Here is a 13,229-nt window from a genome sequence, read left to right as displayed (position 1 = left end):
GAACTCCTTCAGGGACCGTTAAAGGTCAGCAGCTGCAGCAACTCATGATTTAATCCTTGTGAGTGTTAGATAGCAAGCACCCATGGCAAGTGCCAATTTGTAGTTGACACTATCTAACATTTAATATTTTATATTTTGTTTTTCTCTATTGTATCACTTTATTTGTTCCTTACCTCAATTCTGTGAAGGAAGTCTTGTTATCTTCCTTTAACAAATGAAGAGGATTTCCCTAGTGGTCCAGTGGTTAAGAATTTACCTGCTAATGCAGGGGACGCAGGTTCAATCCCTGGTCTGAGAAAATCCCACATGCCTCAAAGCAATTAAGCCCCTGCACTACAATTGCTGAGCCCGCATGCCTAGAGCCCACAAACAGCAACAGGAGAAGCTACCACAATGAAAAGCCTGCCCACCAGAACTAGAAAGTGGCCCACACTCGCCACAACTAGAGAAAGCCTGTGCAGCAACAAAGACCTAGTGCAGTCAAAACTAAATAAATTTTTTAAATAATTAACTTTAAAAAGTGAAGACAGACTCAGAAAATTAATTGTCTTACGCAGGGACACGTAAATAGCAGAGCTGAAGTATATTCATTCATTCTTTCCAACGAATGTGTTGGTTCCCTCCTTTACCTCTTGCACTGAGCTAAAGGCAGCCAAAAGCTAATAGAAGCATGGACTTCTCATTTTTGCTCTGCCAGTTAGTAAGTGTGATCTGTTTAAAAAGCTACTTGAGGTCTAGACTGTATTGTTTCTAAAATGGATATACAGGGCCATTGGGAGAAATAAATGAGATAAAGAGTGAAAATATCTGGTATATTGGCTTAATAAATGTTTTCTCTCCTTTCAGCTCTTTAGAATACACTTTTTACCTTCTTTTAAAACACTTTTCTTAAGACTTCCTCTTTCTAACTTCTTGGCAATGAGTTTCTCTTACAGGAATCTCCCAAAAATCTTCCCAAATAAAATAGAGCCCTTTGGGCTGAAAGTTTTGTAATGTTTTCATCCAGATGTCAATTAATATCCAAGAATTAATATCCAAAACACACTAATAATCCCTTAGTTTTCCCAGTTCTACCAACAAATTTACATGCATGCGTTCTCAGTCACTCTGTTGTGTCTGACTCTTTTTCAACCCCATGGACTGTAGCCCGCCGGGCTTCTCTGTCCACGGGATTTCCCGGGCAAGCATACTGGAGTGGGTTGCCATTTCCTCCTCCAGGGGATCTTCTCCACCAAGGAACTGAACCAGCATCTCCTCCACTGGCATGTGGATTCTTTACCACTTTGCACCTTGGAAGCCCACCAACAAAGTTATTCCTTCGTTATTCTCAAGGTTGTTGTATAGTGAATTTGTTGTTGTTCAGTCACTAAGTCACGTCCAACTCTTTTCAGCCCCATGAACTGCAGTGCACCAGTCTTCTCTGTCCATCACTATCTTCCTGAGCTTGCTCAAACTCATGTCCATCGAGTCAGTGATGCCATTCAACCATCTCATCCTCTGTCCTCCCCTTCTCCCGCCTTCAATCTTTCCCAGCATCAGGGTCTTTTCTAATGAGTCAGTTCTTCACATCAGGTGGCCAAAGTATTAGAGCTTCAGCTTCAGCATCAGTCCTTCCAATGAATATTCAGGGTTTATTTCCTTTAGGATTGACTGGTTTGATATCCTTGCTGTCCAAGGGACTATCAAGAGTATTCTCCAGCACCACAATTGGAAAGTGTCAGTGCTCAGCCTTCTTTATGGTCCAACTCTCACATCCATACATGACTACTGGAAAAACCATAGCTTTGACTATACACACCTTTGTTGGAAAAGTGATGTCTCTGGTTTTTAATATACTATCTAGGTTTGTCATAGCTATTCTTCCAAAGAGCAAGCATTTTTAAATTTCATGGCTGCACTCACTGTCCACATTGATTTTGGAGCCCAAGAAAATTAAATCTGACACTGTTTCTACATTTTCCCCATCTATTTGCCATGAAGTGATAGGATCAGTTGCCATGATCTTAGTTTTTTGAATGTTGAGTCTATAATAAATAAATGTTTGTAAATAAAGATTTAGAAATAAACAAGCCTTTTCACCTATTAATCATAACCAGTCCATCCTAAAGGAACTCAGTCCTGAATGTTCATTTGAAGGACTGATGTTGAAGCTGAAACTCCAGTACTTTGGCCACCTGCTGTGAAGAGCTGACTTATTTGAAAAGATGCTGATGCTGGAAAAAATTGAAGGAGAGAGGAGAGGGGGATGACAGAGGATGAGATGGTTGGATGGCATCCTACTCAATAGACATGAGTTTGAGTAAACTTTGGGAGTTGGTGATGGACAGGGAGGCCTGGCGTGCTGCAGTCCATGGGGTCACAGAGTCAGACACTACTGAGTGACTGAACTGAACTGAACTGATATTTGTATTTGTCTCACATTCCCCAAGTGGATATTTCACTGAAAGTCTGTGCTTGTATATTATGTTGGTTTACCTTTTAACCAGATGCTTTCCCTGTCAGACTCTTAAGTTCTTTGGGGGTAAGAGGCATATGTGTTTTGTTCAAGCCCATATTCCCAAACATCAAGCACAATATCTGTCTCATGAAGATTTTCTAAAACCAGTTTATGGAATGAATGAAAGAATTTACAAGTGTTAAACACTGCCTACATCATTGCCTTTAACTTAGTACTTACAGTAGTATCATCATTCCTGGTTTCTTAACAGATGAAAACACTGTAATTTAAAGACTTTAAGTAACACTATCAAAGTCATACAGTTCCTAAATGGTAAAGCCCAGGTCTGAAAGGAAGTGGACAAAGCTAAAAAAAACTTTCAATCCCTGGATTTACTGCCTCAACTCAAGTTGATCTTATTTTTTCTAAATAAGTTTCATGAAGTCTTTTTTTTTAACTTTTGCAAATAACATTGCAAATACTTGTGTTTTTGTTTTTTTTTTTTTAATTATTATTATCATTTTGCTCACAGCCTGTGAGACTTCAGTAACCCTGGATATGAAGCACAGATTCTTAACCACTGGATCACCAGGGAAGTCCCACAAATAATTGTTTACAGCAATTTGACATTCGAGGTGGGCAAGAAAGGATATGTATATGTTGCTGATGAAACATGAGAGACTAGATTTTTCAAGAAATATGCTTATGCAGAGAAACTCTTTCCTACTCTTTAATGTTTAAATATCTTGTTTTTATAAACAAAGATTCAAGCTGCTATTGATCTAAGGGCCTCATGGAAAAAGGGAAAAGCAGGTAGAAACTTTAAGTAGACTCTTAATATCAGAGTCTACTTATAATCATCATCATTCTAGGATTTACAGGTTCTCCTTGGAATCCCTCCAGTAAGTCTGCTCTTTCTGAGTACTGTCTTCAACTCAGAACTAGCTAGTTTTGCTTCTGTTTTCTTTGTTCTATTAATAATACCTGGATTTAGGCTAAAGATACCATGGTTTGTCTTTAAATAATGGAACTAAAGATAAGACTACTGTAAATAATTTCTTTGTACTTTAAGTGAATCTTTATATTTTAATCACAAGAGCCACTTCCAGTTGCAGTCTTCATATACACATAGTTTAATGCTCTTAATAGTTAATTTCAAACTAACTCAAACTATTACTCAGAATAGGTCATAGGTTATCCACCATACTGCTAGGAGTCACTATTTTTTTCCAGAAGCACTAAAGTAGTCCCTATAAAGAAGTTTTCTCATTCTCTAAGCTCTAAATCATTTATTTTTTGTTGTCATTGTTGAGAACATTTCAAGTTAAAAACATAATTGAATTGACATTACTCTGTGCTTCCCCATCCATAAATCTTGGGCCAAGTGACCTTCTTGGCATCCCCATGCACATGTGTAAGGTACCAGTCAAGCAAATATACTCCTTTCAAAATTTAAGAAGAGTAATACATCTATTACTCCCCGCAAAAAGAAAAATGTGTCAAAGTAGTAATGATGGGGGAAAAATAAAAATTTGGGCTTCCTTACACTTATTTTACAGATTATTTCGGTGGTGGTAGTTTACATTGCCTATGGTAGTGAAGGGAGGAGTACCACAGTATTTTCAGCCAAAAGGCCTGTGAAAGTCATCTGAAAGCCCTGCTAGTACCATGGATTTGTGCTTTCTCTGAGCACCTGCTACAAATAAGAAAGACACATTCTACTGTTTCCTTTTTCTCTGTAGAAGTAGCCTCTAAAATCTTGTCCTGGTTTCACCACCTATATACCCCTTTCCTTTTCTGAAATTAATAAGTAATATTATTGGACTAATCTCCCATGGTGCTGGTGGTAAAGAACCCGCCTGCCAATGCAGGAGATATAAGAGATGCAGATTCGATCTCTGGTTGGGAAGATTCCCTGGAGAAGGAAAAGGCAACCCACTCCACTATTCTTGCCTGAAAAATACTTTGAACAGAGGAGCTTGGTGGGCTACAGTCCATAGGGTCGCAAAGAGTTGGACAGGACTGAAGCAACTTAGCATAGTAGGTACTCACACACATTGGACTAATCTATTCGAATTAGCAGTCACTGTTGTACCTCATCCTGATTCATGGCTCTCCCTTTAAAAATTCTATTAGTCACTTGTAAGTTTTCCATTTATCTAACCTTTAATGAAGTATAGCTGTGGTCTACATTTACTCAAAGTTGTGAACCCTATTACAGCACTGTGGACAAATCCTAGGAGCCTCTTAGAAATGCAGTATTTCAGGCTCACTTATTGAATTTGCATTTAAGCAATATTCCCTGGTGTTTCATAGGTACATTAAAATTTGAAAAGCACTGCTTTAGAAACAACACAGAACATACCCACATACACATATGAATGCTTTTACTTAAGACAGATAGACTCTCTCTGAGAGCCTACATTAGGTGTCTACATTAGACTACTCTCAGTGATATGAACAGAACACCCAACCAAAGCTAGCTTAAGTAATAATGACATTTACTATCTAAAATAACATGACGTTCCAAAGGTACATTAGCTCCAGATTGAGTTAGCCACATTATCAACCCAGTTCTTTCTGTCCTGGGGCTCTGCTATTTCAACATGCCAGCTTAATTCCTCACAATCATCAGATGGTTGCCACAGTTCCAAGCATCACACTCAGATACTGCAAATTTAACAAAACCTGTTTCCTCCCATGTATATCTCTTTTCTACAATAGGGACACTTTCCTGGGAGCCACCCAGCAGAATTCCCAAAGTGCTTCACATTCCCATTTCTAAACTAATAATAGACAAAAGACAAAATTATCTGGACAGATTTCAACTAATTAATATTATCTTTATAATCCTGAAATATAATCAGGATTTTTGATATTGGCCTAAACCTATCAGGCCTCTCTTTTCTCTTATCAGTAAGAAAGTCTTATAGTCTAAGCTAGGTGGGGATGGGGGTAGTTTGCTGCTAGGAAGGCAACTAATACTGAAACAGGAGGGAAGGGGTCAGGGCTCAACTTTTGAAAGAAGAACATAGCCCACAGACACAACATAAACCGATAAGAATCAAATGGGTCCCAGATGACAGACAAGTCAACTTCAGACTAAACCTTGATCCTCAATCAGCAAGCTAAATGACATACCCAGAAGCACCCTGACAGTTTCAAGGTCAACTGGAACTGGCCAAAAGACCAAAAAGTGGGCCATGGTCCCACTCCTGGAAATCTCTACCCCTTCCTCAAGATACTTAGAATAATCCTCCATGAAATTACCCAGCCCATAAAAGCTAACAATGCCACATTTCCGGGCTGTTGCACTCACCCTCTGCAATGGCCCACACTTAGTCTGTGGAGTGTATTTCCCTCTAAATAAATCCATTTCTGATCTTTCATTTGTTTCTCACTGAATTCTTTCTGCAATGAGACATCAGTACCTGAGCTTCATTAGGTCCTGAAACTAGGTTTTGATTGGGTTTTTGTCCCAGCCATGTGGATTAGAGTCCCAAACTGGATTTTGGCCAGGTTTGAGTCCCAGCCACGTGGGTTCAAGTCCCAATCTGAGGTAAACAGTTTCAATAATACCTTTATCTTCATGAAGGCAATGGCACCCCACTCCAGTACTCTTGCCGGGAAAATCCCATGGATGGAGGAGCCTGGTAGGCTGCAGTCCATGGGGTCGCTAGGAGTCGGACACAACTGAGCGACTTCACTTTCTCTTTTCACTTTCATGCATTGAAGAAGGAAATGGCAACCCACTCCAGTGTTCTTGCCTGGAGAATCCCAGGGATGGGGGAGCCTGGTGGGCTGCCATCTACGGGGTCACACAGAGTCAGACATGACTGAAGTGACTTAGCATAGCATAAAGGTAGTGTAAGTATAACTTACACTCTAAGTATAAATAACTATGTATGTATAATTAATGTCTGGCTTTAGCTTCCTTTATGAACTCTCTGCTGTATGCCAAATGAATTCTGGTATGTACTTTACTTGCCAATGGGGCTGGACTTGGCCTAGGTCAATAATTTAGTCTATTGCAACACTCCCTAATTTAATCTGCTAGCCTCCAGATTGCCCTCATATATGAGAGTGCCCAGATATATTAGAGACTTTAGATGATTTTTCTCTCAGTAAATTGTTTTCTTTTTCAAAAGTGTATTGATTATGTTGCTCTTCTGATTCAAATTCCTCAGTGAAGTTCCACTTCCTATTGAATGAAGTCTAACATCCTTTTCCTGTGGGCCACTGGGAGTCTTTCCAGTCATGTCCCATGAGTCCCCACCCATCCTGCACCTATCATCCTACAGAGAGCCACTCCTTCCCCTATGATCTCCGAGCTCCCCTTCCTCTGTTACTAAGCACCTCACACTTGTTTGTTATTAGTTGCTAAAATAATATGTAGTTCCCTGGCAGAATATGAAGTGATTTAAGTCACATACTTCTCCTGTTCTAGTGCTGTGTCTGGCACAGTGTAGGTAGTCTTGAAGCATATATACAGTAAGTGTTGACAAACTTCTGTGGACTCAAATAGTAAATATTTTCAGCTTTGCAGGTCATAGCCGTTCACTATTACTCAACTCCACTGTTACAGCATCCAGGCAACTACATAGAACATGTAAAGGAATAGGTCTGACTGTGTTCCAATAAAACTTTATTTAAAAAAACTGATGACTGGCTGGATTTTCTATGTCAAGATATACTTTTTTATTATGTTGTCACAAAAAAATACAGTATCATTCATTTTACTTAACAAACTTGTATGTGTATAGTCAACTAATAAACCATCTACAACAATATTTTGAAAGTTGAATAGTTAAAAAAAAAAAGAGAATTGTCATGCGAGTGTATGTTCACGCGAGTGTATGTTCCTCAGTTCTTTATCTCATCACAACAAAGATTTGGAGCGACGGACATTAAAGCCCTCGGCGCGTCACAGCTCTTGAGTCTTGGACAAATCGTGTTATAGCTCTTAGGCAAATCAGTGTTACAGCTCTATTTTATTTAGAAGATAGCAGGAGAGAGAGAGAGAGAAAGAGTGAGAGAGTGTGTGAGAGACAGAAAGCTCATGCACGCAGGAGAGAGTCCGAGAGAAAGCGCTTTGGCTCCTCCTTTTATATGTTTTTTCCTCCACCTGGGCCTGCCCTATGCAAATTGGGCTTAGCCAGGAGTACTGTTTGTTCTGTTTGTTCTGCCTGAAGTCTTCACTCTGGTCCTCGGACCTTCCTTGTCTTTTAGCCACCGCCATTTTGGACTCCTTTTCCCTATTCTACCTACCTAACAGAATGATCTAGAGATAATATCTGAGGCCTACAAGGTGATGTGGAAAAATGGAAAAAGTAATTAATGGCAATACAGTTAGTACATTCTCCTCTTTCCCGCTTGGGTTTAGAACAGTTGAGCAGTAAGACAAAATAGAGGCAGATGGTGGTTCAATTTTCCCCCTTTTTACTGATTAAAGCCTACCTTGGATAATATATCATTACACAAGGGTCAAATGGACACTCTAACTCCATTCAGAATTAGTCAGACTTACTTGTATAGTCATAGCAGTATTGGACCAGGACAGCTTTTCCAACTGGGAAGGATTTTATGGCATGAGTAACAGAAAAGAAACTGTGTTTACTATTTGCCACTACTTTGTCCTATCTCATGGACAGAGAGGACTGGTAGGCTACAGTCTGTGTGGTCACCAGAGTCGGACATGACTTAGCAACTTAACCTCTACCACCCAATGTAGGCACAGGGACTTTCCTGCTGGCTCAGTGATGAAGAATTCACCTGCCGATGCAGGAGATGCAGGCTCCATCCCTGGGTCAGGAAGATCCCCTGGGGAAGGAAATGACAACCCACTCTAGTATTCTTGCCTGAGAAATCCCATGGACAGAGAAGCCTGGTGGGCTACAGTCCATGGGGTCACAAAAATGTCAGACATGACTTAGCTACTAAACAATGTAGGCACACACCTCCAGAGCAAAAGAACGGAATTCAAGGCATTTGGAGTCTATGCCTAGCTCACTGGGTGGCATTCCTCTGTATCTTCAATTCTGCAATTTGTAAAATACAATTGGCATGACATTTTTTGTTTGTTACATAACCATAATCAAAAAGGGGGGCAGTAGAATCCTCAAAGGGCTCCATGAGAGAGGCTCACCCCAAGAATTCAGGTCAGTGGAGCTCAAGGTGGGAGATCCCAGCAGTGGCCCCTGGGGCACTGGCCTTCTAGGGTGTAGCAGATCCTCGCCCACCTCTTATATTCTGTGTTCTTAATGCTGCCCCTCTCAAGGCTAGCTAATCATCCAGTAGCTAACAACTCTTCTGAACCTTGCATATACAAACTGACCAATCCAGAACCCATTTTGCTCCTTCAACCACCTTTTTTTTAAAAGCTTTTAATATTATGGAAAATTTCATATGCAAAATATGGAATATTATGCAAAATAATTCCCCATGAATCCATCAATTAGCTTCAAGAATTATCAACACATGGCCAATCTCATCTCATCTGCAACATTCTCTCAACCCTTCTCCATTTTTTCTTTTAATACAGTTGGTCCTTGATGGTTATTTACTTTAAATATAGCAGTATGTACTGTCAATCCCAAACTCCCTAACTCTCCCTCCCCCCAACTCTTCCCCCTTGGCAACCAAACGTTTGTTCTCTAAGTCTATGAGTCTGTTTCTGTTTTAAACCACTTCTTTATCAAACTCTCACACAGTAAGTCAATATTCCCCTGTCCTAATCAACCCAGCTACATGTACCAGATGACTGACGGCAGACCCTACACAGCAGAGCCTGCCAAAATTATTCAAACTAGCTAGTCCTAAGACTGCTTACCCTGCCTTGCCTTTCCGGTGAAAACCACAAGAAAGCCTTGTGCCCCTGCTCCCCCCCCTCCATCTCACGATTGGTTCCAGTGCTTCCCATTGTGGTCCTATGTGATGAAATGTGCCCTTCCTCTTAAAGACTGTAAGTAAAAAGCCATCCTGTCAATGGTAGCTGTCTCCTGAACTCTTGGTCTCACCATATCTGAATAATAATAAAGCCTACATTTTAAAACGGGGAACTGTCATCAGGCCCTTCTAGAGACCCCAAAATATATCTTCAGGAGGTGGTGCAAAATGTGACTCCATAACACAGTCACTGATACCATTTCCCCTTCTTTCTTACCATATTTATTTTTAAATCAGTAAGGTGAGAACAGAATTACCAAAAGAGGCCCTGATTAGCAACAATTTGCCCAGTTTTCATTTATTCTTGAAATTCTAACCATTGGCATCCTAAAGAAGAATAACATGTCCGAAAATTTACCAGTTTTGCATCTTAAGTATAAAAAATTCTTAAGTGTTGCGAACACAAGAGAAATGTAATTTATGCTCCAAGCATTCAAGGTTATGGTCCAGTGAGGAAGTAAAACTAGAAAATATTAAATAGTTGAGATGATTTAGTGTTAAACAAATAGATTTATTGCTGTTCATTAAGTTGCTAAGTCGTGTCTGACTCTTTGCAACCCCACAGACTGCAACCCTCCAGGCTCCCCTGTCCATGGGCAAGAATATTGGAGTGGGTTGCCATTTCCTAGATTAAGTAAGGTACAATGGGAGTTAAGGAAAGGGAAGAACAGCTTGCAAGTGACATGAGAGCTAGATCTTAAAGTATAAGTGTAACTTGAAGAGGCAAAGAGGTAGGAGTACTCTTTACAAACCAATTCAAACTGGTTTCAGTCAAGACAGAAAAAAAATTTATTGTTTCTTATTACCAAGGAGATCAGGCATAGGTAGATCTAAAAGCTCAATTATGTCATCAGGAATATGTTAGCTGCTATTTCCTGGCTTTGTCAAGCACTATTTTTTTTCTAAAAGTTCCTAGTGAAGGCTCAGGTAAGGCTCAAGTTGGACCAGCTTGGGTCATGTGTTCTTTATTGAATTGATTGCTGTGACCAAAGGATCATGGTCTTTTGACTGGCCGCGCTTGGGTCACATGTCCACCCACATGCAAACCTATGGACCAAAGGTAAGAGCTGGATGATTCCCAAAGGAAATTTTGAGTGATGTTCAAAAAGGTAAAAACACTTCTGGACATGAAAGTATAACAATCTTTGGCATAGTTGGGGAATAACAACATGAACAAGGTGGAAAGGAAAGCAAAGACCAGTCTGATTATAATCCATATTAAGCAACAGAGGGAAACAAATTTTGTTAATTCAGGTGCTATAAAATTATTAGAACCTTTCAAAGTCAGAGAGAAGAGATTGAATGAGTCACTAGGCAGTGGTGATTCATTTTAGATTCTGAGGCAGTAGAGTGAAATGGTAAAAGTGGTATTATAGAACAATTAATCAGATAAGAGCCAGCAGCTAAACTATTGTGAGAAAGACCAGAAAAGGAAATTGTTCAAATAATCCTAAAATGGCATGATAAAGATTTATGCTACATGGTAATAGTGAAAGGAAGAGACTAAGGTAAATCTAAATCTTATTTTCAAAGGAAGAAAAGACTAAATCAAATATAGGGGATGAATAAAAGGAGAATCAAAGTTGAAGGTAAAGGTTGTAGCTAGAGTTACAAAGATATTACTGATAGAAATTTATTTTAAAAGAAGTGGGTTTCTCTTTCTCCCAATACCGCTGTTCCACAAGCTTGCTTTCTTAGCCTTACAGTGTCTTTCGGTAGCCTGGATAAAGACCGCTAGAGACTCTAAGTACTGAAAGATTATGGAACCCACTGCCACCATTATATGTGTTTCCATATGAAAAAATTAAATGATAAAATAAGCATAAGAAGTTTAATGGTCATGATTTGTTAAATGATTTTTTTTTACAGTCACAAAATCTTATTAGAAATTTACTTACTGATATCCTAATTCACATAACATGGTTGAAATACCTCCTCACATCCCACCAAAGGTGATGAAAACAGTATCAAAGAGATACCTGCACTTCCATGTTCATAGCAGAATTATTCACAATAGCCAAGATACAATAGCCAAGATATAGAAACCACCTAAGTATTCTTCAGTGGATGAATAGATAAAGGAGATGTGGTATACATATACAGATAGAGAAGAATTCGAAGTTCTTATTTATAACTTTCAGCTGTTTAAAAAAAGCTTATTTATACAATCTTAGTAATTAGGACTATTCAACTGGGAGTATCAATTATATATAGATGAAAAGAAGGAAGAGGAAAGATGAAAAGTGCATGAGGTGAAGTGATCTTTTGATGGCGGATGGGACTCACATTAGCATTCAGGCAAAGAGATTCACTTTCCCTTCCGGCTCCCCTTCTCTGGTCACTAGAGCAGAGGATGGATTCCTTATTTTAGGAACCTGGAGAGATCCAGTGATTTGGTGGATAGAATACAGAGATTGTCCTGAAGGAGTATAGTCTAGGAGGCACTACTAGATTAATGGTGCATGCAACTAGAGATATACATGAATGTCTTTTCACTAACTTTCCACCACAATAAATTTTAGATATTTTCTCTAAATAACTAAGATTTAAATAATAAATAAAAATAATATTTAATGAACACATATCTTAGGCCAGATTACTATACTAAATCTAAAGCATTTGCATGGGTTGAAAATTTAATCTTCACAGCAAATTTTATAAAGTAGGATTATCATTATATTTATTTTATAGACAAGGTGACTAAGCCTCAACATAGACAATAACTTGCTTGAGGTCATACAGCTATATTTGATTTTGCTGTATGTGATGGACACCAAGGCCTGGTTTTCACTGCCACATTATACTCTTTCTCCAAATAAATAATCTCCTAAATTTCTTTTAGCTGGGTGACAATGCTCCAGCCTGAAAACCAGGATTTTTATTTCTAAAGAAGGAGGTGCAGATGGAAATTGGGAGAATCTCTGCACATTCACGGAGAAGGCAATGGCACCCCACTCCAGTACTCGTGCCTGGAAAATCCCATGGACAGAGGAGCCTGGTAGGCTGCAGTCCATGGGGTCGCTAAGAGTTGGACACGACTGAGCAACTTCACTTTCATGCATTGGAGAAGGAAATGGCAACCCACTCCAGTGTTCTTGCCTGGAGAATCCCATGAATAGGGGAGCCTGGTGGGCTGCCGTCTATAGGGTCGCACAGAGTCGGACACGACTGAAGTGACTTAGCAGCTGCACATTCAAGACCACAGTCAGTTTTTCCTCTACTGTTGAAACAGATCACTGTTTCTTCAGCTGAGGACCAGATGAAGCAACTGGCTTGCATCTAGGGGCTGTATTTTCTAGAGTGAGCCACATCCAGCACTGTGGGGTGTTCATACTCTATGTGTACATGAGGAACCAGTAGGAGATCTTACAAACTCACATCTCATCCCAGGCACCTGCCTGCCAAACACACATTCATTTTCTGTGTCTCTTTCTTTTTCCCTTTCTTCTTTCCATCTATCCCTCTCACCTTCTCTAGTAAGCTTATATCAGATCAGATCAGTCGCTCAGTCGTGTCCGACTCTTCGCAACCCCATGAATCGCAGCACGCCAGGCCTCCCTGTCCATCACCAATTCCCGGAGTTTACTCAGATTCACGTCCATCGAGTCAGTGATGCCATCCAGCCATCTCATCCTTTGTCATCCCCTTCTCCTCCTGCCCCCAATCCCTCCCAGCATCAGAGTCTTTTCCAATGACTCAACTCTTCGCATGAGGTGGCCAAAGTACTGGAGTTTCAGCTTTAGCATCATTCCTTCCAAAGAAATATAGTGGACTGGAATTTGTTGTAATAGTATATAATTTTTCTTTCTGGTCTCTTTTCCATCTACTTTCTGAAATAAGTTTTCAC

The sequence above is a fragment of the Bos mutus genome, chromosome 8 (genome assembly GCF_027580195.1).
Source record: "Bos mutus isolate GX-2022 chromosome 8, NWIPB_WYAK_1.1, whole genome shotgun sequence".
Taxonomy (NCBI): domain Eukaryota; kingdom Metazoa; phylum Chordata; class Mammalia; order Artiodactyla; family Bovidae; genus Bos; species Bos mutus.
The sequence above is the reverse complement of the archived record's forward strand: the minus strand, read 5'-3'. Positions refer to the sequence as shown.